We start from the raw sequence: 26322 nt of genomic DNA, 5'->3' as shown, positions 1-26322 counted from the left end.
ACTCCCCAAACTCCTACGGCCCGGTAAGACTTATGTGACAATATTGCCATAATTACTCTGATTTTCTGGACCTTGTATTGCTGATAATTCGAACTTATTTATTTGTTTCTTGAGCCCCTTTGGTACTTGTCCATAGTCCGCAAATATGCCACTAGACGCTGGCAAATCACGCACTCTAACCGTTAATACATTTAATGGTCCCGTCTCTGGCACAATAGATCAGTTTTTTAAACGTGTTACTACAGTTCTGGAGAAGGAAATTGCGGATACGGAGAAACGCCTATCCCTTGATTTGTTAACGGGCAAACGCTCTTCACTTGGCCAAATTGGAAAAGTACTCTCCCCGGAGACAATGAATGAGGGTGTAGGCTCTATCCCTGAGAATGACGAAATAATTTTACAGACAAATACCTCAGTCACGGCTAGTATCGCTGACCACACAGTTGGTTCATCTATATCAGGGCTGTCAGATTCCCCGAACCTAGCAATTTCCCCCGCACCGCCAATAGGGCCTCCCGAGATTAAACACATTGTAAGAAAGAGGAAAGGTGCCTCTGCGACACCATTTGTGGCGAAAAAACAGAAGACCAAATCCAAAGTACAACCCTTGATCCTTACTGACCCAACGACGATAAAAAATCCCCTTACAAGCATTAATACAATAGGGCTAGCCACCGACGCGGACCCTTTGGCCGAATTACTCACGAAAATAGAGACAATGGTTAAGTCCCTCGCCGGACCCGCTACGCGGGTCCCGCAGCGCGCCAACACAGCGTGGGAGCTTGCTGGACGGGGCTACCTACCATCTGGGGGAAAACCCTACCTGGACCGGGGCTGCGAGCAGCGGGGACTCCATTGCCCAGGAGTCCCTGCAACCCCAATCATCAACACCTGGGCTGCTCTCCCTGGCCGCCACGCCCCCTTGCTCACGAGAGTAAAAAAAGGATCAGTTTCCTTCGAACAGTGGGATAATCTACAGACCTCAGGATCGACGCTGGACTGCCTTGCACAACCTTGCTGTCCCTGTTCTTGCCGTCAGCAACTCGCCGGACCCGCTGCGCGGGTCCCGCAGCGCGCCAACAAAGCGCGGGAGCTTGCTGGACGGGGCTACCTACCATCTGGGGGAAAAACCTACCTGGACCGGGGCTGCGAGCAGCGGGGACTCCATTGCCCAGGAGTCCCTGCAACCCCAATCATCAACACCTGGGCTGCTCTCCCTGGCCGCCACGCCCCCTTGCTCACGAGAGTAAAAAAAGGATCAGTTTCCTTCGAACAGTGGGATAATCTACAGACCTCAGGATCGACGCTGGACTGCCTTGCACAACCTTGCTGTCCCTGTTCTTGCCGTCAGCAACTCGCCGGACCCGCTGCGCGGGTCCCGCAGCGCGCCAACACAGCGCGGGAGCTTGCTGGACGGGGCTACCTACCATCTGGGGGAAAAACCTACCTGGACCGGGGCTGCGAGCAGCGGGGACTCCATTGCCCAGGAGTCCCTGCAACCCCAATCATCAACACCTGGGCTGCTCTCCCTGGCCGCCACGCCCCCTTGCTCACGAGAGTAAAAAAAGGATCAGTTTCCTTCGAACAGTGGGATAATCTACAGACCTCAGGATCGACGCTGGACTGCCTTGCACAACCTTGCTGTCCCTGTTCTTGCCGTCAGCAACTCGCCGGACCCGCTGCGCGGGTCCCGCAGCGCGCCAACACAGCGTGGGAGCTTGCTGGACGGGGCTACCTACCATCTGGGGGAAAAACCTACCTGGACCGGGGCTGCGAGCAGCGGGGACTCCATTGCCCAGGAGTCCCTGCAACCCCAATCATCAACACCTGGGCTGCTCTCCCTGGCCGCCACGCCCCCTTGCTCAAGCTCCTCCCTATTTCTACGAACATAGTTTCCCGCTGCGCGGAAGCGCGCGGGAGCGCCCGGGGCTAAGCCCGGGCAAAGGGCGGGCCGTTTGAGGCCGTTCGAGGACGAGTGAGGACGGGACGGGCCACTCCCCTAACTCCTACGGCCCGGTAAGACTTATGTGACAATATTGCCATAATTACTCTGATTTTCTGGACCTTGTATTGCTGATAATTCGAACTTATTTATTTGTTTCTTGAGCCCCTTTGGTACTTGTCCATAGTCCGCAAATATGCCACTAGACGCTGGCAAATCACGCACTCTAACCGTTAATACATTTAATGGTCCCGTCTCTGGCACAATAGATCAGTTTTTTAAACGTGTTACTACAGTTCTGGAGAAGGAAATTGCGGATACGGAGAAACGCCTATCCCTTGATTTGTTAACGGGCAAACGCTCTTCACTTGGCCAAATTGGAAAAGTACTCTCCCCGGAGACAATGAATGAGGGTGTAGGCTCTATCCCTGAGAATGACGAAATAATTTTACAGACAAATACCTCAGTCACGGCTAGTATCGCTGACCACACAATTGGTTCATCTATATCAGGGCTGTCAGATTACCCGAACTTAGCAATTTCCCCCGCACCGCCAATAGGGCCTCCCGAGATTAAACACATTGTAAGAAAGAGGAAAGGTGCCTCTGCGACACCATTTGTGGCGAAAAAACAGAAGACCAAATCAAAAGTACAACCCTTGATCCTTACTGACCCAACGACGATAAAAAATCCCCTTACAAGCATTAATACAATAGGGCTAGCCACCGACGCGGACCCTTTGGCCGAATTACTCACGAAAATAGAGACAATGGTTAAGTCCCTCTTACTCCCCCTTTTTGAAAGGACTAGATTGATTACCCTACAATTGGACGATCTGGGTAAACAAATAAAAGGGAATAACCTGACCCTAACTGATTATCTAAAAACCCAGACTAAAACCACCTTTTCCACTTCTCCCCCCATTCTATTAGAACAACCATCAACTAGTGGCACTTTAAGGAAAACATTTACCCCGATGGGCAGAAAATCTGTTGGAAAAGCACTGGAAAAAACTGTGTCCACAAGCAAAACCAAGTGCACAAAGAACAACACAGAAAATGATAGGGAGATAAGGATGGATAGTAGTTCCATACTAGAAACGACAGGAAATGTTGAAGATAATAAAAACAAAAATACAAATGTCCCTAAGGGAAAAAGTAGTACCTCATTAACACACACATTGGATAATGGAAATGAAGAACAGCCCCCCCTTCAACAACCCATTGCACTATCTAGAAGAGTGGATCTACCCCCAGAATCAGCCCCATACACGATTATCATGACTAGGGTTCCTGAATTATCAGATGGTTCTAGGGAGGACTATTATGCGTTAAAAAATAAAACCATCTATTGGCTCAATCAAAATCGACCTCTCCCTGCCCACATAAATGGGGAAATCTTAATGGTGAGAAGAACGAGCTGGGTGGGTACAAGACCAAAAGAAAGGAAGGGGGACGTGATAATTGTAAACTTTAGGGACCACAGAGCCGTTAGATGTATCGGCGACTAGTACGAACCTAGAGGAGGAGACGTTATCTCCACACATTATATCAATTATTTTTATCCACGAGAACTGATCTCCCATCCTAGACCTTATCCAGCAACTAACTCTCTCCAAGACTGGATGGAGGCAGATCATCAATTTGCCCATCAAAATGCTTATAATCATTTGTCTAACCCCCAGTTCTGGAGAAGCTCGAATAATAATCAATACCCACTCCAGCGATCAAAACCACTCTATCAGAGCGATTATGTAAACCAACATCAGAGGTTTAATATACCTACTTTTAATCGCTTCTCAGTTCTGGGTGGTTTGGAGAATGTAGATTGACTTAATGCCGAGCAGGCACGAGTCCAAAGACCGAACATGCCAAGTCAATCTACTAAAAATGACACTATTCTCCAAAGAGAAATTGTAGAAATACAAGAAATGGTAAACAGTAATTCCTCCCCAGCACCCATCCAAACAGTGCATATAGGACACGACATTACCACTCGTGGGAGAATTTGTAGTAACCGATCTAAGTACCTGGCTGATGAATCAAAAAAAAACCCAGAGAATGTCTCAAAAGTAGAGGCAGCCTGCACAAACAAATGTTTAGTTCCTAGAAAGGACGATAACATAATAAAAATTATCTCCTGGAACATCGCAGGACTGCGAACTAAAATAAGGGATGGGAGTTTACAGGATTTTATACAAGATTACCACATTGTCTGTTTGCAGGAGACATGGTCCATAAATGAAGAGCATTTATTAGGTTATAAAACCCATTTCATAGCGGCAGTGGCAGGCATTCATGGTAGGGCAAAGGGGGGTTTAACGATATATATAAAAAATACTATAATTGGGCTAAAAATAATATCGCTCAGCCTACATTCCAACTACCAGATATTGAAACTCTCACTTCCGAAGAATGGGACAATAATTTTAGTGAATACATACGACAATGTCCCGGAAAGCGAGAGATTAAATTTACTTGGGCCTCTTCGAAATAAACTTTCTATTCAGACAAAAAAAATGCAAGGAGCCGACGTACCATGCATTGTTTGGGGTGGTGATTTTAATCACCATCCCTGCGAGGCAAAAAACAGTAACATCTGTGGCATGGCAGAAGAAATAGACAAACACACGTCCCACTTCTCTCACTCTAAAGTGGGGGATTTCCTAAATGAAATGTTATCAGAACTAGGACTTGTAATTTTAAATGAAACTGACATTGTATCTGGCAAAGTACAGCCCACCTATCTGGGTAGGGGATGGGAAACAACAATAGACTATATACTGGTCTCAGCAATACTTGAAAGTAAGGCTAAGAGTTTTAGGCTGTTAGTAAATACCTTAAGTGACCATACTGCACTTGCATTTGATTTGGTCATTGACCAGGGGCAATATAATTCACATCCAATGATGACAACACTTGCTCAGAATAATATCTATCTAGCAAGAACAAATGGCTATGCCATAGGATGGGGAATGATTGATCCAGTGGCCATGACAAACAAAGTGGTTCGCGAGACATATCCAGCAATAGTGAAGTGTCTTGAGAACGATACCACTGAAGAAGTGATTCTACTAAATTTTAGCATAATCATGGAGAAAGTAAAGGATTTTCTAACCCGTAATATAAAAGTGAATAAGCCCAAGAAAAAAAGATGGTTCGATCATGAATGCACCTTGGCGCATAAATCTTTAAAAAAAGCGCTGACAAAACCTCTACGAGATCAAGAGGAAATACGTGGTTTAAGGAGGCGCTATCGTCTAGCATGTAAAACCAGGAAAAAACATTTGAAAAAAGCGCTCTGGGACCAACTATATGAGAGTTCCCGGAACTGGAACAGTGAACAATTCTGGAAGGTAGTAAGGACTCCTTTTTTGACAGACACTAGTGATCTGCCGAAAGTTGACGTAGTGATCGAGGGCCCAATATGGGCAAACCACTTTTCTAAAGTATTTGGTAAAGTAGTAGGGGAAGACCCACTCGAAGAAAATAAACAGATCTCACAAGAAAGTGTATTCCCGATCCTTTTAAATTTTGAGCTAAACGAAGTCATAAACGCAGTAAAAAAGAGTAAAAGCGGAAAAGCCCCTGGCCCAGACGGTGTGCCAGTGTCCAACTTAGATCTGTGGGCTCCAATCCTAAAAAAAGTGTTCGATGCAACAATGAAGTGTGGTCTTATTAAAACTTGGTCCCAATCAATCATGGTCCCTATTTTTAAAAAAGGGAACAGGGAAGACGTGACCTGTTATAGGCCTATCTCATTATTGGACTCACTTGGCAAAGCTCTAGGCAGAGTGGTCCTTCAGCGCCTACAGGAATGGGCAGACGACCACAATGTACTATCTGACATTCAGTTCGGTTTTCGAGAGGGATTTGGAACAACGGAACAGGCCTTGAACCTAGCTTTATTGATGGGTAAATATGCATCAGCAAAGCAAGGAAAGTTATATATGGTCTATGTCGATCTCTCCGCAGCTTTCGATTGCGTTTCCCACTCGAAACTGTGGTCAGTGCTCTCTAATATGGGCATAGATATTCCCCTTGTACATCTTCTTAGGGCTCTATATTCCAACGCCTCATCAAGGGTCCGTTTTGGAACGCAGGGCGAGCTATCTGAACTCTTTAATGTGGAGAGGGGCGTGAGGCAGGGTTGTGTACTGGCCCCCTTTCTTTTCTCCCTCTATACTAACGATCTTGAGGTTGAGATGTTGAGAGGGGCCCAGGACCTTCCACGAGTAAAAAATCGCCCCGTCCCGGCTCTCCTCTACGCGGATGACGCAGTAATACTGGCACGTACTCCGCGAGAGCTGCAGAAAGCTTTAGACAGATACTCAAAATTCATGGGTACCTTGGACCTTAAAATAAATATAAGAAAAACGTATGTGAGGGTGGCAGGAAAGAGGAAAAAAAAGGAAAAGCCAATCTACCTTGACGAAGAGAAAGTAGATTCGACTTCCCAATACCCATACTTAGGGGTGATGACAGACGACAAACTCAACTGGAAAGCGGCCATTGAAGCCCACAAACATCAACTTCTGCGAGCTATCATTGCCTTGATAAAATGTTCCCAGAAGCTAGGAAAGCGGCCACCGGTAGAGCTCCTCCGCATTTATAAAGCAAAGTGTCTTTCCATCGCACTTTACGGGGCGGGTCTGTGGGGACATAAAAACACCAATGCCCTGCAGATAGCAGAGAATACATTTATGAGATTTCTCCTGATGGCCCCCAAGCGGGCATCCACTTTTGCCTGTCATGCAGAACTTGGCCTTTCCCATATTGAAGATCTGGCCAAAATCCAACCTCTTTTGTTATGGCGACGTATTTGGACCTCAACAAAGAATTTATTTACAAAAGAGATTGTGGCGGATTGCATGTCCCTGAAACATGTGGGAAAAATAGAATGGCTGCTTTATGTAAAAAATGTCCTTACTGATTTGGGCCTTAATAAATATTATATCGATCCCCAAAAAATTGCTGAGATTTCCAAGAAAGATTTAAAAATAAGGGCCCTCAGCCACTTGGAAGAACTAAGGACGGGCAAGGAGATAAATAAAATATCCACTCAGCACTCCTTGACAGTCATGACCACACTTGAAATGGAACCGTATTTGACTTATGTTGATTCACAATTTGAACGCTTTTTATTGACACGATTCAGATTGAATGTTTTCCATAGACTTGTTGCCTTTCCAAAAAACTATAACTGGAAAGAGGGCCTAATGGCGTGTCCGTGTGACGATTTATCGGAACAATCAACAATGCATACGATACTGTTCTGTAAATTTTACTCTATGCACCGTAAATTATGGCTAATCCCTTTGCTGAGAACACTGGGTTTTAGAAGGTGTCGCATTGCCATGTTGTATTTGCAATTTCTGAATAACCCATTGATTACTAAAAGTGTCAGCACGTTTTTAAAATGTATTTTTAAACATAGAGTAAATCTAGATTGAATCAATTTTAATCAATACAATCAGTCTTTTATAAAGTGTATATTGTGTATGATATATATTTTTTATGTACTTTAATGGTTATTATTGTTTTTATAACCGAATAAAGACTTACTTACTTACTTACTAGTAAGTATTCCCCATTTTCTAGCCTCGACCCTTGTACTTCCCACATTTACTACTAAAATGTATACCCTCATGTGTGGAGATCTTCACAATCGGGGCGGAGATCTTGACACATAAAAGGTAGAAGAAGTGAGGCTTAGACCTCCACACATAGGTTTGTAAATAGCATTTAGTGGTGCGTTAGTATTACCATTGAAGTACTACTGAACGCGCTACAAGATGAAGTTTGTGAATAGGCCCTAATTCCTTCAGCGGTATCCACTATGGGAAACAGCCTTAACAATGTGGGCTGAGCCACGGGTGCAGTTTCCCCGCAACCGTACCACAATTGCCTTAACCACACACATGCCTTAACAACGCATATGCGTGGCTACAGCAAAGCTCTGTCTAATTGCTAAGCGGATGCACAGGAAGGGGAAGACAGGAAGAGGAAGGACTATCAGGAATCGGTAGAGGAGACGCTGAGGTAAGTGGGGCTTGATCTTGGGGGTAGAGGGGTAGTTTTCCAGGGTGGGGGTAGGTATTAGGACTCAAGAGGGGGTCGAGGAAGTTTTTCAGGTGGGGGACAGTTTTTAGGGCTAAGGGCGGGGGAAAAAGGGACAGTTTGCAGGGCAGGGAGCAGGGTCAGGGTAGTTCACGGATGTAGGGGATCGTGTTTAGCGCTCAGAGCATTATGGCTTGGGTCGGGGTTGTTTTTGGGGCATGGGCTTAAGTTTTAGGGCTCAGGGTAGGGGAGAAGGAACAGTTTGCAGGGATGTAGGGGATAGATTTTAGGGCTCAGGGAAGGTGACAGTTTAAGGCCTCATTGGCTGGGTCAGGGTACTTCACGGAGATAGGGAGTCGTTTTTCAGGGCTCAGAGCAGGGGGGCTGGTGTCGGGTTCTTTTTTGGGGTGCAGGGTTAATTTTTAGGGCTCAGGGCAGGCGGAAAAGGGACAGTTAACAAGGCAGGGAGCAGGGTTGGGTAGTTTAGGGGATCGTTTTTAGGGCTCAGGGCAGGGGGAGAAGGGACAGTTTACTGGGTAGGGTCGGGGTAGTTTAGGGATGTAGGGGATAGTTTTAGGGCTCAGGGTGGAGGGGGCTTGGGTCGGGGTAGTTTTTGGGATGTGAGTTTAATTTTTAGGGGCAGGAGGAAAAGGGACAGTTTACAGGGCAGGTGTCAGGGGTATGATCTTTAGCCCACATGCGCCTTTACACATCATGTCTTTACCACACAATTGCGTGGTCAAGGCATGTGTGGTAAAGGCATGCATGCTAAAGACGCAGTCGTGGTAGAGACCGTGTGGTACAGGCATGCGTTGTTCAGGTATGCGTTGTACCATCATACAACCATCCACTATCCTTTGTAGGCAGGAATGGGGAGATGAACAGAGGTACAGTGTTGTGTGTAATCATGTGTCCAACACAGGGCCTACTTTGAGGAACAAACAGGTATCTGTACACCGAGTTGCATTGACACTGTAAGTATGCAACCCCCAATGCTCGTCCGAAGCTGGCTGTCACCCCTCTCAGATCACTATAACTTGAAAGTCTATGGAGTGCCACTGACTTCTGGCACAACTGGCAGTACGTTTCACACATTTCCTATTTCTGTCACTTACATTTGTGCTGAGACTCGGTACGGTACGAGAATACTGTAGACTGAACATGGTCTGATGAAAATATTGAGTGCTTAATATTGTTTGCAAAACTCTTTTTAATTGCAGCTAATTATACAAATGTTTCACCAAATGAGATTCATTTTTGTAAATTCTTTTTGACCCATCGTGCAAGTGACCGAGGCAGCATTTGAGGCATGTGGCCGTTTCCGTTGGGACCTCACATGCCAAATATACAATGAATCTGTGGTACGCTTTGTGGTTGTAGTGCACAAAGTGGTTCATCTCGTGTGGCATGGTGTACTTTATTTTTTCCAGCGGCGAGGAAGAAAGCCGAGATTGGAAATGTACAGACTCACGCTTCTCTGTTTACTTGTGACATGATTTGAAGAGTGGCAGGAAAAGTGAGCTGGTGGAGGGAATGTGTGACGTTGTATATTACATACTGAAATGTAAAATTTATGTTCAATGCTGTTCTATCCAGATGCGACTGTATGTGAATGACCAAGGTCTCTAGCAGTGGGTATAAATCATGTTTATTGACTACTGTTTGAATCTTTAAAAAATAATTTTTGGAAAAAAAGTAATAAAAAACAGGTGCTGGTGATTTTCACTTTTTTGGCTAAATCTGTCCTGATCTATATCACATCAAACCATCTAGAATTTTGTTTGAAAATCCTGGGAAAGCTAACAAGCATTTCTGAATTTGAGCAGTGTGCTGAATTGGCAAGAAGGTGACGTGAAATGATAGTGCGTCATGTTTCTTAAATACACCATTTTTAATTCGTACTGTGGTAATAGCTCTACAGATAGGTACAATCGAACAAAATGTATAAAAAACTGAGATAGAAACGAATGTCGTTTCCACAGCTACTGAAGAAAACATGGCACTAAGGTTATTTTGAGAAGAGATCAGACGTATTTCAAAGGAGCTTAGTCTCTAAGACACATTAGAAAACAAAAAATGTCAAACCCCCATTCAAGGCAAAGAGACAAAGAGTGAGGTGGGGAGAGCAGCCATAGGACGGGTGAAGTAAAAGCTTACGTTCACAGCTTTAGGGAAGCGACGGATGCTTTACATTTGTTCTGCGTTTCTCTACCCACCTTCTCTGAAAAGGTGACAATGATAGGTTTACTGCCAGTAATCCGACGGGCGAGACGTGCTACCCTTCCTCATTGTTAATGTCCATTAGGTAAAGAAAACATATCCTACGAACGTAAGCCGAAGACGCCATTTTAAAGCCACCATTGTAGTAAGCCCCTGTGAGAAAAGCAATATATACTACCGCTGGCAATCAGTGAAGGGATGAACGGGAAATGTGTGCACGACGTATGGAATGAGTGGAGGCGGGAAAACTAGGATCTCTTTAAATAAATGCAAAAGAGACTTCATAGCTGGACTAAGACGAAAGACATTTAATAAGGCAGAAGTACGCTCGTTGGGTCGACCATATCGCGTAGACGTCTGTTATTGGAGAAAATCTCTTATTTCCCATCAAAAAACGTTCTTATCTACACCAATGTCACCTCCAGATCACGACTTTATCCTCAGCTTTTGGAAAGGGCGATGACCTACATGCATTTTTTATACAGCTTGGGGATGCCATAAGTAAATCTTTTCTGTGACGTAGGTGCAGCCCAAATTTGCCCATCCTTTACATGTCACAAATAAGCCACAACTTCATTACAGATACATGGCATAAATGTTCACTTAGTACTTGATTCTTATATGGTCTAATGATATTAAAATAAATGTTGCATTTGACATAATTTACGGTAAGACTAGTGAATTTACTCAAATGTGGGGCTTATTTACAAGCCCATTGCACTGTCGGTGTGTCACTTTTTTTGAAGCACCTGCACGGCAGAGTACTGACCCATATTTAGGAGGCAACGCAGAGCCACTTTGCACGGCTTTTCATGGCCTCGTAGATATGGCGTAAGGCAAAGCAGGGCTAATTTTTATGTTTCCTTACTCTGCGTCAAAGAGGCGTTCCATGGGCGTTGTGGTAGGTGTCCTCACACAACACCCATGGATTTTGATGCATTCCCAGATTTACAATGACTTGTTAACCTTGGAATGTTTCAAAAGCCAACGCCTCCCTAGGGGAGCCGTAACGAAGAGAAACAACGTCATTTCTCCTCGGTATTTCCTTTTTCTTTGTGTGCTACATTCTGCAGCACATTGATTGTTTTTATGCAGGAAGGTGGCCCTTCCCGCATAAAACAGTAATTCCTACAACGCAGACACCCTTGCACCATGGCGCAAGGGTGCCTACATTGGTGCAAGTTAACCAATTTTTCTCCAGCATAGTGGAATACACAGGAATGACCCGTATCTTATAGATAAAGAGCATTCCTGCCCTTTTCTTTTGATGCAGGGCAGCGCAGTTAAGTGACTTGCTGCACTGCCCTATTTCAAAAACTAGCAAATAGGCCCCCATGTGTTTAACCATATTTCATGAGAAATGAGTGAACCATCCGTACTTAGTAGATATGCACTCACTATAAAGATGAAATTCGACTTTCATAATGTGTGCTTTATTAAATTGAATAACATTTACTGTTTAGCTAACTGGATAAGAACCATTCTCATATATGTTGAATGTGATTACACTCCAAACACTAAAAGGTTTATATGATGTGTGCATTAATATTTCACATTGTTCATCTCAATGTAGTTCTTAGCCATACTTACACATGGTTCTCCAAAGAATTTCCTGTATGCTTTATGTAACGTGAACCTAATGCACTGATTATTCATGTTCATTGGCGTTTAAATGTGCACACGCGTATTAAATGTGCACTCTTGCTAATATTTCAAATTGACAATTCAAGCCTATAATTCTTCATGCTGCATAAATTCTGTTTTTCATTTTTCTGCTAACCTGACATTTCTTGAAGGTATCTGTCACCTAAAAGGAGGAGATTTAGAGACCTGCAAGAGTTGACTCCCCAACCTATAAGTCCACTGCAATCAAGAAATCCTTGGGTATAAGAAATATACAACTGTTACAAATGAAGACCTAGCTATGAAAGGGTATTAACTTTTAAAAGGACAAATTCCCTCCCCCACCAAAAATGGCATACTTCATCATTGGGAATCTCCTTGTACCATGATGCCTAGTCACAGTACAGGCTACAATTCCCTCACTGAGAGAGAGGAGCCCAGGGATGTTTTGTGCCTTTAGCACTTGAATATTATATGGTCTAATGATATTACAATAAATGTTCCATTTGACATTATTACTAAAATCACTTACAGTAGGATTAGTGAGTTTACTCAAACTGTGTGTTTAACCGTATTACATGAGAAATTAATAAACCATCCATACTTAGTAGATATGTACTCACTATAAAGCTGAAATTCGACTTTCATAATGTGTGCTTAACATGTTGAATAACATTTACAATTTAGATAACTGGATATGAACCATCCTCATATATGTAGAATGGGATGACACTATAAACAATAAAGAGTTTATGTGATATGTGCATTCATATTTTGTGTATTTAATATTAATGTAGTTCTTAGTCATACTTACACATGGTTATCCAAAGAATTTACTGTATGCTTTATGTAATGCGAACATAATGCACTGATTTTTCATATTAGTTGGTGTTTAAATGTGTACTCGCATTAAATATGCACTCTTGCTAATATTTTAGGTTGATTAATTAGGCCTATAATTATTCATGCTACATAAATGCTGATTTTAATTTTTCTGCTAACATGTCATTTCTTGCAGGTATTCACAGGCATTGTTAGCTGTTGAAAAGATACAATACAGTACTAGAAATGGACAAAGAGCCTGAGAAGTAGACCTTGATGAAAGAATGCAAGGCAAGAGTGTTAACTGAAAGGCCTATTCAGCGATGTTTCAACCTGGCTTGTGCATGAGAAGATGATGGTAATGGTAATGGTAATGGTAATAGTATTTCTAAAGCGCAAACATTCATCCCAAAGGATATCATGGCGCTAAGATTAGACAATGTACAGAAAGCTGACAGGGGTCAATAAAAGTTTTAATGAGTGTTAGGGAACAACATGGTTTTAAGTTTTTTTCTAAAGGTAAGGTAGCCGTCGGTAAGTCTTAAGTCTGTTGATAGATTGTTCCACAAGTTTGCAGCTAAATATGAGAAGGCACGGCCTCCCAACCCAACCTTCTTTATACGGGTAGTTACCGCTCTTGCGGTGGATTGAGATCTAAGATTTCTATTTGGTACATAGAAATTAATTCTATTTTTTAGGATAGTCGGGCCAGTATCATGCAGTACTCTGTGATTGATGCACAGCATTTTGAAAGAGGCTCTTTCTCTCATTGGCAACCAGTGTAAGGCTGTCAAGCAGCTAGCAGCTGAATTATATTTTCTTTTGTTACATACGGCTTTTGCTGCCGCATTCTGAACAAGCTGTAACTTTGAGAATAGGTAATCCGCCATGCCGACGAATAGGGAATTCCCGTAATCAAGTCTACTAATTAATAGTGACTGAACTAGGATCTTTCTACATTCCAAGGGAATCCAGGGAAACACTCTTCGTAGCATTTTCAGTAGCGCAAAGCCTTTACCACAGATGATTGTTACGTGGTCTTTCATTGAAAATGCATTGTCAATGTGGACTCCCAGATTCCTCGCCGTCTGAGTTGGTTTGGGGGGTGTACCAAGACTGTTGGGCCACCAAGTGTCATCCCAAAGCTGTTGGGAACCGCCGAACAATAGAATCTCCGATTTATCGGCGTTTAGTTTCAGGCAATGATTATGCATCCAACTAGATAGTTCAGTGAGACAGTTGAGCAGTCTGTTTTTGGAGCCTTCTTCACTATTCAATGCAATCATTAGTTGCGTATCATCTGCATATGAGCAGATGTTAACGCCCCACTTCTTCCCAATGGTGTCTAATGATGAAACATAAACATTAAATAGTGTTGGGCTTAATGATGCCCCCTGTGGTACACCATACTTGATTTTTCGAGGAGTGGAAGTATAGCTGCCTAATCGAACAGATTGCGATCTGTCGAATAGAAAATAATTCAACCAAGTCAGGGCTTTTCCCTGTATTCCTTTTGCAGCTAACATTCTTGATAACAGGTTATGGGATACGGTATCAAAAGCCGCTGATAAGTCTAACAATATCAGGGCCACCGTTTTACCCGCATCAACCTGGTTTCTGATGTCATCCAGTACTGCCAGAAGGGTTGTCTCGGTACTGTTGTTAGACCTAAAGCCCGTCTGCGAAACATCAAGCAAGTTATTAGTTTCCAAAAAATTTGATAATTGCTTGTTCACCAGTTTCTCCAACACCTTTGAGAGGTAAGGCAACTGCGAGATGGGCCTGTAGTTAGCTGGATTGTTTATGTCCGCACCTGCTTTTTTTAATAAGGGAATCACTACTGCTGTTTTCCAACTAGTTGGAAATTCCGCCTGGTCTAGTGACTGGTTCAGTACTTGCGTCACTATTGGACCAATTAAAGGAATTAATTGTAGGAATACCCGCTCCGTCCACAGACACGCCATCGAACTCTGGAACCTTCTAGACGCCACAGCCCCTGACGTCGCCTTCCTCACGGAGACCTGGATGAACGCCTCTTCAGCTCCCGACATCGCCATCGCTATCCCAGAGGGCTACAAGGTCGTCCGGAGGGACCGAAACGCCAACCAGATGGGAGGAGGCATCGCCATCATCCACAGGAACACCATCCGTCTCACGACCAGCACCGACAACACCCTGACCAGCGCCGAACACCTGCATTTCCAGATCCACACCAACCCGAACACCACCCTCAGAGGCACCCTGATCTACCGACCCCCTGGACCACGCACACAATTCAGCGAGGACATCGCCGACTTCGTCAGCCCGCATGCCCTCCCCTCCGCCGACTACATCCTCCTGGGAGACCTCAACTTCCATCTGGAGAACAACAACGACCGCAACACCAGCACCCTGCTCGACAACCTCGCCAACCTGGGACTCAAGCAACTGGTGTCCACCCCCACCCACCTCGCCGGACACACACTCGACGCAGTCTTCTCATTCAGCACAGACATAGACTTCAGCCACGCCACAGAGCTTCAATGGACGGACCACAGCTGCGTCCACTTCACCTTCAAGAGAACGACGACCCACCAACACCAGCAACAGGCAGCCCGCAGAAGCTGGAACAAGATCACAGCAGACCAGCTCGCCACCTCCCTGAACCAGCACCCTCCTGCCAGCTCAGCGAACCCCAGCCAAGCCGCCGACAACCTCACGAAGTGGATCAGCAACTGCGCGGACGAACTCGCCCCACTGAGGACCCCGCCTAGCAGACCCGGCAGCAAGAAGGCCCCATGGTTCACCAACGAACTCAAGAGCTCCAAGAAGAACTGCCGAGCCCTCGAGAAAGTCTGGAGAAGGGAACCGACACCGGACAACAGGACCTCCTTCAAACTTGCCACCCGGAAACACCACCAGCTGATCCGCGCCGCCAAGAAAACAGCATTCAAAGACCGGTTGGACAACAACGCACACAACTGCAAGGAACTCTTCAACATCGTGAAAGAGCTTTCCAACCCCAGCGCAGGAAACAACGACATCACCCCATCGCAAGACCTCTGCAACTCCCTCGCTTCATACTTCCACAACAAGATCGCGGACATACATAACAGCTTCAACAACCAACCAACGCACACCATGACCGAACAACCACCCCCCACCACCACCCTCCACGCCTGGACCCCGATCAGCACCGAAGACACCATCCGCACGATGAACTCTATCCACTCCGGATCACCGACCGACCCCTGCCCTCACCACGTCTTCAACAAGGCCGACGCTGTCATCGCACCCCACCTGCGAGACATCATCAACACTTCCTTCGACACCACCATCTTCCCTGAGAGCTGGAAGCACGCCGAACTCAGCGCCCTACTAAAGAAACCTACAGCGGACCCCACCGACCTCAAGAATTACCGCCCCATCTCGCTCCTCCCGTTTCCAGCCAAAGTCATCGAGAAGACCGTCAACAAGCAGATGGCCGCCTTCCTCGAGACAAACGGATCCCTCGACCCCTCACAGTCCGGCTTCCGAGCCAATCACAGCACCGAGACCGCCCTCATCGCCGCCACCGATGACATCCGAGCCCTGATGGACAATGGAGAAACAGCGGCCCTCATCCTCCTAGACCTCTCTGCGGCATTCGACACGGTCTGCCACCGCACCCTAGTACGGCGCCTCAGCAACATCGGAATCCAGGACAAGGCGCTGGACTGGATCATCTCCTTCCTCGACGGAAGAACACAGAGAGTCCGCCTACCACCGTACAAGTCAGAGGCCTCCGAAGTCACCTGCGGCGTCCCTCAAGGATCATCTCTGAGCCCCACCCTCTTCAACGTCTACATGAGCCCCCTCGCGGCCATCGTACGCAAACACAACCTCAGCATAATCTCCTACGCCGACGACACCCAACTGATCCTCTCCCTGACCAACGACCCCGCCGCCGCCAGATCCAACCTGCACGAAGGGATGAAAGAGGTAGCCGAGTGGATGACGACCAGCCGCCTGAAACTGAACTCGGACAAGACGGAGGTCCTCATCCTGGGCTCCTCACCCTCCGCCTGGGACGACTCCTGGTGGCCTCCCGCCCTGGGCACCGCACCCAAACCGACAGACCATGCACGCAACCTGGGCTTCCTCCTGGACTCCTCCCTCTCCATGACCAGGCAAGTCAACAACGTCTCCTCGGCGTGCTTCAACATCCTACGCATGCTACGGAAGATCTTCTGGTGGATCCCCACCGAGACCAGGAAGACCGTCACCCAGGCCCTCATCACCAGCCGACTGGACTACGGCAACGCCCTCTACGCCGGTACCACCGCCAAGCTCCAGAAGAGACTCCAGCGGATCCAGAACGCCTCAGCCAGACTCATCCTCGACATCCCACGAACCAGCCACATCTCCGGACATCTGAGAGACCTTCACTGGCTCCCCGTCAACAAAAGAATCACCTTCCGCCTCCTCACCCACGCACACAAAGCCCTACACGACCAAGGCCCGAGCTACCTCAACAGCCGAGTCAACTTCTACGCTCCCAAACGCCACCTCCGATCAGCCAACCACGCCCTCGCCGCCGTCCCCCGCATCCGAAGAGCGACTACAGGAGGAAGGTCCTTCTCCTACCTGGCCGCCAAGACCTGGAACTCCCTCCCGACCGACCTGCGCCTGACCCAAGACCACCTCTCCTTCAGGAAGAAGCTGAAGACCTGGCTGTTCGAGCAGTAGCGGCACCCCCCCCCACCCCCCCCCCCCAGCGCCTTGAGACCCTACGGGTATGTAGCGCGCTTTACAAGTGTCACTGATTGATTGATTGATAGGAATATGTGGTGTGGGCATGGGTCCAGTGGAGAGCCCGATTTAATTTCAGACATGACTTTGGTTACTTCTTCCTCTGAGAAAGGGCCAAAGACAGGACAGCTGGCTAATGAACAGGGCTCTGCATCACTATGATGCTCTGTCGTTTTCTGGTTATTACTGGAGAAAGATGAATAAATGTTATCTATTTTGTCGAAGAAAAAATTGCTGATTTTATTGCATCCCTCCTGTGAAGGTGACAGGTTAGTTGTAAGGCTGGGGGGATTGCAGAGTTCTCTAACAATTTTAAAAAGTTCTTTAGAGGAATGTTTATTTTCAAATATTTGCTATGAAAAGTAGTCTTTTTTTGCTTTCCGTATGGCTGCATTATAAGCTTTCAGTTTCTTTTTATAAATGGATCTGTCATTCATGTTTTTACTTAACCTGAATTTAGGTTCCAACATAGTGCATTTTCTTTGAAGAGTTTTGAGATATGGGCCATACCACTTTTCCGACGCCGTTCGTCTGGATTTAGTTTTAGTAGCTTTCGTTGAGCAGTGTTCAAGTGCATCCCCTATACTTTTATGTATGCAGTGAATTTCTTGTTCAATTGTGGAGCCCAGATTAGTGTTGAAATGAAAGTGCTGTTGGAATATCTCCAATGAGAATTTTTTCCAATTTCTTGCTGTAACTGGAGTCTGTATCGTCGGTCTCGTATTTTGTATCGGTAGGCTAATGTTGAAATCTATCCTCAAATGATCAGTCCATGTAAGAGGCACAATGTTGTTAATAATTGTTGTCTCAATGTTCGTAAATATCAGGTCCAACCTGTGTCCCGCTCTGTGTGTATCCTGGTTGACTATTTGTGTTAATTGCAGGATTCCCATGTTATCTGCAAGATGCTTAGTAAGGGAGTTGGTATGTGACTCAAAATGTACGTTAAAGTCTCCTAATACCAAGATGTTTTTATGTTTTAGACAAGCAGGAAGTATCTGAGAGAGAAGCTGCGTACTAAATTCTACTGTGCTTCCTGGAGGGTTATAGATAATAGCTCCTCCCATCAGTAGATAAGTGCCTAAAAAGACAGAGTAAATCATTACTTCATGTTTGCTGTCTTGTGTGGGCACTTCTTGGGTGCAAGTAAACTTCTCTTTAAATAGCAAGGCTACCCCTCCACCCTTCTTTTTGGGTCTATTGAGGTTTAGGATTTTATAACCTATGGGGAGCGCCGTTGCAATGTCGGGAGTACTGTGAGTGTCAAGCCAAGTCTCCGTAAGGAACACTAAATCCGGTTGCATTTGATATAGAGTGACCCAAAGTTCAATAGAGTGTTTAGGGAGGGATCTTGTGTTCAGATAGATACAGGATATTTCAAGGTTGGAAGAATTTCTTGACATCAGGTCGTTTTTAGGTTTACTGTCCCATCTACATCTCCGGCAGCCAAATGGGCCCATGATGTTGGTGGGCTCCGCTTTGGCACATTGAGAGTGGCCCTGTAGGGGTTTAGTATTAAGTGACATGAGATCATCTTTCGAATAAGTCAGTCGCAATGTATCTGACCTGTCACTAGTCTGTGAGGCAGAGTTTGTAGCCCCTAGACCCGTACAGGCGCGGACGGGCGCAGACGGGCTTGTCTTTGGCGCGTCTTCGACGCACCGTCGACGCGCCCGCTGCGCTTCCTGTAAGGGGAGTTCATTTGTAGCCGTATAGGTGGGAGTGGCCGAGCACTGTGCCGCTCGCCTACTCCTCACCAAAGATGGTGGCTTCCGTTCTAGTCCCCGGCAGCGCCTGGTCGGCTGCGATGGGGCTGGCAGGGTTCGTGGGGCGAGAACAGGAGGAGCAAAGTCAAGTGCCCAGGTGAGCGTTCACCTAAAATACACTATTACGCTCTAAAATTGGGATTCATCCAAAGCAGTTCACATGCAATACACAGTCACAATTTTAAAAGTAAATCCTTTAAAAGCTGTTAAAAATGAATACAATTCGTTGTCTCACACAAGCACCATTCCCGGCTTCCGCCTCAGGACCTCAGCAATCACGTGCACACAGTCAATCGGTGCACGCGCTCCAAGTCGGCAGTTTTAAATGATTAGGGGTGGGAGTGGCCGAGCACTGTGCCGCTCGCCTACTCCTCACCAAAGATGGTGGCTTCCGTTCTAGTCCCCGGCAGCGCCTGGTCGGCTGCGATGGGGCGGGCAGGGTTCGTGGGGCGAGAACAGGAGGAGCAAAGTCAAGTGCCCAGGTGAGCGTTCACCTAAAATACACTATTACGCTCTAAAATTGGGATTCATCCAAAGCAGTTCACATGCAATACACAGTCACAATTTTAAAAGTAAATCCTTTAAAAGCTGTTAAAAATGAATACAATTCGTTGTCTCACACAAGCACCAGTCCCGGCTTCCGCCTCAGGACCTCAGCAATCACGTGCACACTGCCCTTCCCATGTTTAGTATGGGATATTTGGAAATTGTAGCATTCTACAACGTGAGACGTGGAGAAAGGTAATGGACTCCTGATGATGCGTGCAAAGGGGTGTTGCCCAAGAAGATTCTTATGTGTTATAACTTAGTGTTCACACTCCTGGAGGTTTAGACGCTTTCCAGACTCCTTCCGATTGCCCCATAGATGCCTTTCAGATTCTTTTTTGATATCCCTTCAGGGACTTTTTCCTGAATGCTTAGAACCCTTTCCCTTGGACTTTGAGAGGTTTAGTCCTCTATGCTTTCCTTGATTCGCTGCTGACTGTGGCTTAGGCTGACACTTACTTAACTGACCCAAGAAGACTCTTGACCAAGCTCCTAAAATACTGACACGTTTCCTACTTATTTTTTTCCCCTCACTTGGTTCTTATATCTTTTATGGAAAATGCCTGATTTTTGTGGTTCTTTACATTTCCGGAACCATCCTTTTAGCTGGAGCTCTACTTTAGGTGATCTAGATGTATCCATGTATCGACAACAAAACTTGTGACTCTTCTCTGAGCATCAGATTCATCTTTTCATCTTTTGAATTGCTGTTACTGAATTGCGTGTTTGACTTATATTGGCCTGCCACAATTTCTTCCGCAGGCTGGGCCTGCGTGTTGTTAATCTGTATCTTTATGGCATGGTGTTGAGTCGTGTAGTTTAACTTGATGTTAACTTATCAGAAACATTCTTAACCTAAGCTAACAATTCCCGGTCCCTATTGTGTAGCCAAGTGGGTTGCACTGTTAATTGATACTGATTTATGAAACACTAACTCTCCTCACCCCTCAGTGTGGATAAGAAGGTTTCATCTGACAAAGAAATATGGTAAGACAGTGACCCAGGAAACGTTGGATGAAAGTGCATTGTTTTGTATTTGTTTTAATTGGTGTCAGATGATCAGATGCATCTGCACAGTGGTCATTACATATGAACAAAAGAAGGGACAATTTTACAAAAGGTATGTTGGTGGCTGTTCCTTCTGCTTGCGGTATGGAAGCTCATTGCTGTGCCATTTTGGTCTTCGTCGGCTCCGTGCCCCTTCCTCTGGTGCAAGACCTTTCTAAGAAGAATTCAGTCTCAAATAGCACATTTTCTCACTGAGGCTGGAAGATTGTTGATTGTCAGGACAATGACTATAGTCCCTTTATGGACAGCCAACTCATTGGTGGTTCAAAGGGGGCCTGATACATGAAGTGCTTTTGCAGCTTCAAAGCTTAACCCCTTCAGCGCTCATGACAGAGCCACTCCGTCATGAGCCACGGGTGCCGTGTGCTCATGACGGAGTGGTTCCGTCATGCCGCGGCCGATGGCCACCGCTCCTCCCAAGCTGCGCTGATTCCCCGCCTGTGCGGGCGATTAGCGCAGTGGGCGGAGTCATGACGGAACCACTCCGTCATGAGCACAGCTCAACCGTGGCTCATGACGGAGTGGCTCCGTCATGAGCACAGCGCCACCGCGCTGCCCCCAAACCCCCCCCAGCCGCCGCAGCGAAGGGGTTAAAGTTTGCAAAATCACAGGAATTACTCCAGCCACATTACTAGTTGCAATGTATCGAAGATACTTATGAATTGAAAGAGACTTCCTGAGACAAAAAGTGCCTTTTGCGATGCATTATGAATCGCAAAGACGATTAAACTTGAAAGGGGCATCACCATTCTTATTGAGAGCCCCATTGATTTACATAAATGCTTTCTGACTGCAATTTCATTGACAGGTAATCCTTTCACAAAGTTGTAGCTAGACATTAGGGTCAGCTTCCACCTACTAAATAGGGATGAGCAGCCTTGGGCGAGCAAACGGTGGTTTGCGGACCACTACTACATGCTTTCCAAGATGTAATTTCTTCGAAGATGGCCTTTTTCAAGCAGCACCTGTCTCTGTCATGGGCAGGCACAGCTTTTATGATTACCCCCACTTTTTGCTGGATGTAATGCTGTTTTGACTAGTCTGACTGGAATCCTGATAATCAGGACCCCAGTATATCTGCTTTCTCCCTAAACTGCTATGTTGTGTACTTAGGTACACCCCAGATTGGATACCGGGGTACCCTTGATAGTTACTAGTATAGGATACCCATGTACCCAGGGCATAGGTATCACAGAGGTCTCCCATGGGCTGCAGCATGTATTATGCCACCCATGAGAGACCATTCAAATGAAACTACAGACCTGCCATTGCAGCCTGTGTAAGTTGGTGCATGCACCACTTACTTAAGATATAGGTTTACTATATCTAAGGGTCACTGCACTTAAAAGCTATGTCACCCCTATAGCAGGCCTTTACAACCCTGAGGGCAGGGTGCTTGGTTCTAAGTGAGAGGGTGCCCCTGCATGAGCAGGACACCCCTGCAGCCTATATAGTCCATTCTCCCGGGTTGTCAGTGAAGCAGCCATATATTACTATAGAGGTGCATTATGCGACCAACTCTAAAACGGCTGAAACAAATCCTATCGTGTTTGGTGTCAAACATGTTGGAATCATACCCCGTATTGGTAACCGGTGGGGGAGGTATGATTCCACCCCTCAGAAGCGTCCTTCGTGAGGCTCCTGGTGTTCCCGATACCAGCCTTCTACCTCCGGACAGCACAAAATGGTTGCTGCCCACCAGAGACACATTTCTGCCCTCCTGCTGCTGAGCCAAGCTTGAGCAGGGGAAGGCAGAACAATAGGCATCCAGTCACAGGGAGGAGTGACTACCTCCCAGATAGAATTTAGTGTCTTAGGGCTGGTGGGTGTGCTTGCCAGCAACTGAAAGTCTGCATTAGGGGCACATTTGGTGTCGCTGTGCATAGTCCAGTTCAAACCATTCCTGGGAGTCATTGGGTCCCGCTCTGGCGGGAAACTGGACAAAGGACATGGGGATAACCTCTCCCCTGTCCAGACCCTCCCCTGGGAGGGTCCCCTGAATCTTTCCAACCCTCTCCCGTGGGTACCTAAGGGCTTACCTGGCTGTAGGACCATAGATTTGTTGTGGACAAGATTCAGAACTGAAACCACTGCACTTCAACTGTCCGGGCACTCTGGACTTTGCTGGACTTCGTTTGGGCCTGACTTCGTCTCCCTCTCAGTCTTCTACATCGTCTGTGCCTGTGCACCATACAGGATCTGTGTAGGACCTTTGAAGAATCCAAGACACCTGAAGCTAATCTCCTTTGGAGTGAAGGAGTCACTATTCTGCATTTGCAGGCACTGCAACACTGCTGACCGTCCTGCTGATCCCAAGCTCCTACGTCTCCGAAAGGCTCAGCAACAAAGGAGGTGGTTTCTATGTCCCTCGAGGTCCGAGCTGCCCTCTCACCATTTTTGAGGTCTGAATCCCTCGTAGGGGCTGAAATACCCGAACCCCTTTGCACAGCGTACTTTTAAAAGTGCATGTGCTTTTTAGCAATCCTACGGCAAGTGCATTGATCTCAAAGTATCCCAACCTCTGGCAACCTTTCCTACAAAGATCTCTAGCCACCTTGCACCGTGTGCCCAGTCGCCTGTTTTGTGAAGCTGTCCGAGTTCCTCTTGTGACTCCTGTGCCTCCAGCCTGTGGGTCCAATTGAGGGACATCTTTAATTTCCTTGGGCTCCCCTAATTGCTCAGATCCTGCCCTGACTCCCCTGCTTGTGGTGAGTCTCCTGGACCTTGCTGATCCAAACTGTACACTTCCTTGACTTCCTGTGTGGGTTGCTTTTGCCAAGGCTTGTTGGTGCTCCCACCGGACACCAACCCATCAGCACTCTACATCCTTTGTGGGACAGCTCGCATCCAGCTTCTGGTTGTCCTCAACATCGTCTGGTCCTCGCAACTGCAGAGTAGAGGTCACCGTCAACTATCCTGAAGCATCCAACATCGGTGGGCATTCATCTACCGAGCCCCTGGTCACTCTCAAGTGACCCAGACTCTGTCCCCTCTGCTTTCAGATACTCTTTGTCAAGGATCCATGTTTGGATTCCAAAAGACAGTTTCTCCCTGTACAGCAGCGGCTCCTTCTTCGAAGTCCTCCATTGGGTTTGACGGCGGTTTCTGACGCTACTTCACACCTATGCACCCGGTTAACTTCCCTGGATTAGGTAACTTGGGTAATTCAGTATCCAGGGGTGGGGTGACTCTCCAACCTTCTGTCTTCCACTAGGTTTCTTCGTAGTCCGCTGGGAAGTGTACCTAATCCTTAAAATTCCAACTGCGACTTGCACATAGACATGTACGGAGCACGCGGTCGTGTTGCCACACTGCACACGCACTCCGTGGGGTCCCTATCTACTCACCATGGGTGGTTCCTTGGGGTTGCAGCAATTCTACGTCCTCTCGACATTGTCCTGACTCGAGTCGTAGTTCTTATACCACTTTTTTAGTATATGGTTTGGTCCCCCCTGGGGCCAACTGTGTATTAATGCTATTTACTGTCATTCTATTGCTTAAGTATTGTGTGATTTGTGTTTATATCCATGTAGGAGATACTGTAACATACTAGATAGTGTTATATAATAAATACATATTTTTTATAACTACTGTGTGGTTGTCTTTTCATTTAATCTATACTACAAGATTGTATTCCGGTAAAACAGGCTGCTTTACACTCCTTCAAGACTAAGGCTAAAGGCTGCTCTCCACAGCTATCACTTTGGCAGCTTTCTAAGGTTGTCCGAGACCTCTTAAATCACCATAAGGGTTGTCTGGACTGGTGCAAGGTGCCCATATACATTAGTGGATATCATATACCAGGCCAATCTCTCACAGATGTCACGATTGATTACATTGATGTTATATAATATGTCCTGAGTGAGCTTATATATGAAGTCATAAGCACTGTATATCTGGTGCTGTTTTGTTTTTTAGGCTTTTCTTGTAACCCTAACTTCACTTTAACTGTGATTTTTCCAGTAAATTACCAAGGGTTATTTTTAAACATATGTTTAACGATTTATAACTAAAGCAAACAATAACTTCAATTTAACCAATATAGTTAAGAGAAAATGTCATGAGTGTTGTAACATGTGAGTCATATGCAGCAGATGACAAGGGCCCAAATCATTAAATCATCACAATAATTTATCAATGATTATAATCCAATGCATTCCTATATACATACATAATAAGGATTAATAATAATTATTGTAACAAAATTTTTTTAAATAGTATTTTATTCAAAACAGTTAAACGCATGTCTTACAGTTTTTGTTTAAAAGCCTCAGGCCAAAAAATGCAGCCCTAGAACCAGACCAGAATGGATGCCCACACTCTAGCTGAAGAGCATACAGCTCCATCTTGGAGAGATTTAAAAATATGTTCAACTCTCCCAGGAGACTTACTGCAACTTTTTCAAATACTCGGGCGGGGGGGTTGATGCAATACATGCAGCCCCCACAACATTTAAAATAAATTATTGGTGGTGATCCTGCCCCTTATAGAGGCACCAGGAGGATAAAAATATTCAAATCTATAGCCCCCACAGGGCATTATGGACCACACCCTGGAGGGAGCAGTGAAAGTGGAAGAGCAGCAACTCCACTCATTTCACAGGTTTGAATATTCCGTCCATTGGGTCTGTGTCACTTTGTTTCAGCTGCGGAAGGAGGAGTGGGGGGGGGGGGGGCTGGTGGCGGTGCACAGTGATTCTGCGATGGTGAAGTGGACGATGGAGTGTCTGTCCAGGTGAGTTTTGTGGCATGGCTGTATTTGACTCTGTCTCTGGCCATGAAGATTGGGTTCAGTGTGTGCCCTGCTCTGTGTGTTGGGTCTGTGACCAGCTGGGTGAGGCTGATGTTGCCCATGCATTCTAGGAGGTTGACGGAGTTAGTCTATGTGGGGTCGTCCAGGTGGAAGTTGAGGATGGAGTGCTTGGACTTAAAGGCTTGAGGGACAATGAGATTAGTGATGGCTTCACAGAAGCCAGTGCATGGTCCTGGGGGGTCTGTAGGTGAGGGTACCTCTGATGGTTGCTCTGTCATCAGTGTGGAATTGGAAGATGAGGTGTTCCATGATCAGTATGGTGTCATCTTGGGTAGTGTTGCAGAGGATACTTTCTTTGTGGATGATGGCAATGCCTCCTCCGTGTTTGTTGGTTCAGTCACAGTGTGTCATATTGCTGCTGTTGGGGGTTGCAGTGGCAATATCAGGGTGGAGAACAGGTTGAGCCAGGTCTCTGTGATAAAAATCACATTGGGGACGAGATTGAAGATGGTGTCCCAGGCTTCGGTGGCATGTTTGAAGAGCGATTGGGCATTGAGCAGGAGGCGTCGGAGTAGTTTTGAAGTTGTCTTGGTCAGCAAAGTCGAGTGGCGTGGGTTTCTGAGTGTGTGGGAGGTTCTGCTTTGCAGGTGAAAAGACAGCGGCGGCAGGTGAAAAGTCCTACTGTTGATTGAGGAGATGCGATGCAGCATTATTGTTGCGGCGTCTGGGGTCCAGGTCTCAGAGTACTACGGCA

Source organism: Triturus cristatus, chromosome 2_1 (genome assembly GCF_964204655.1).
Source record: "Triturus cristatus chromosome 2_1, aTriCri1.1, whole genome shotgun sequence".
In the NCBI taxonomy this organism is placed as follows: Eukaryota; Metazoa; Chordata; class Amphibia; order Caudata; family Salamandridae; genus Triturus; species Triturus cristatus.
This window is presented reverse-complemented; position numbering follows the sequence as displayed.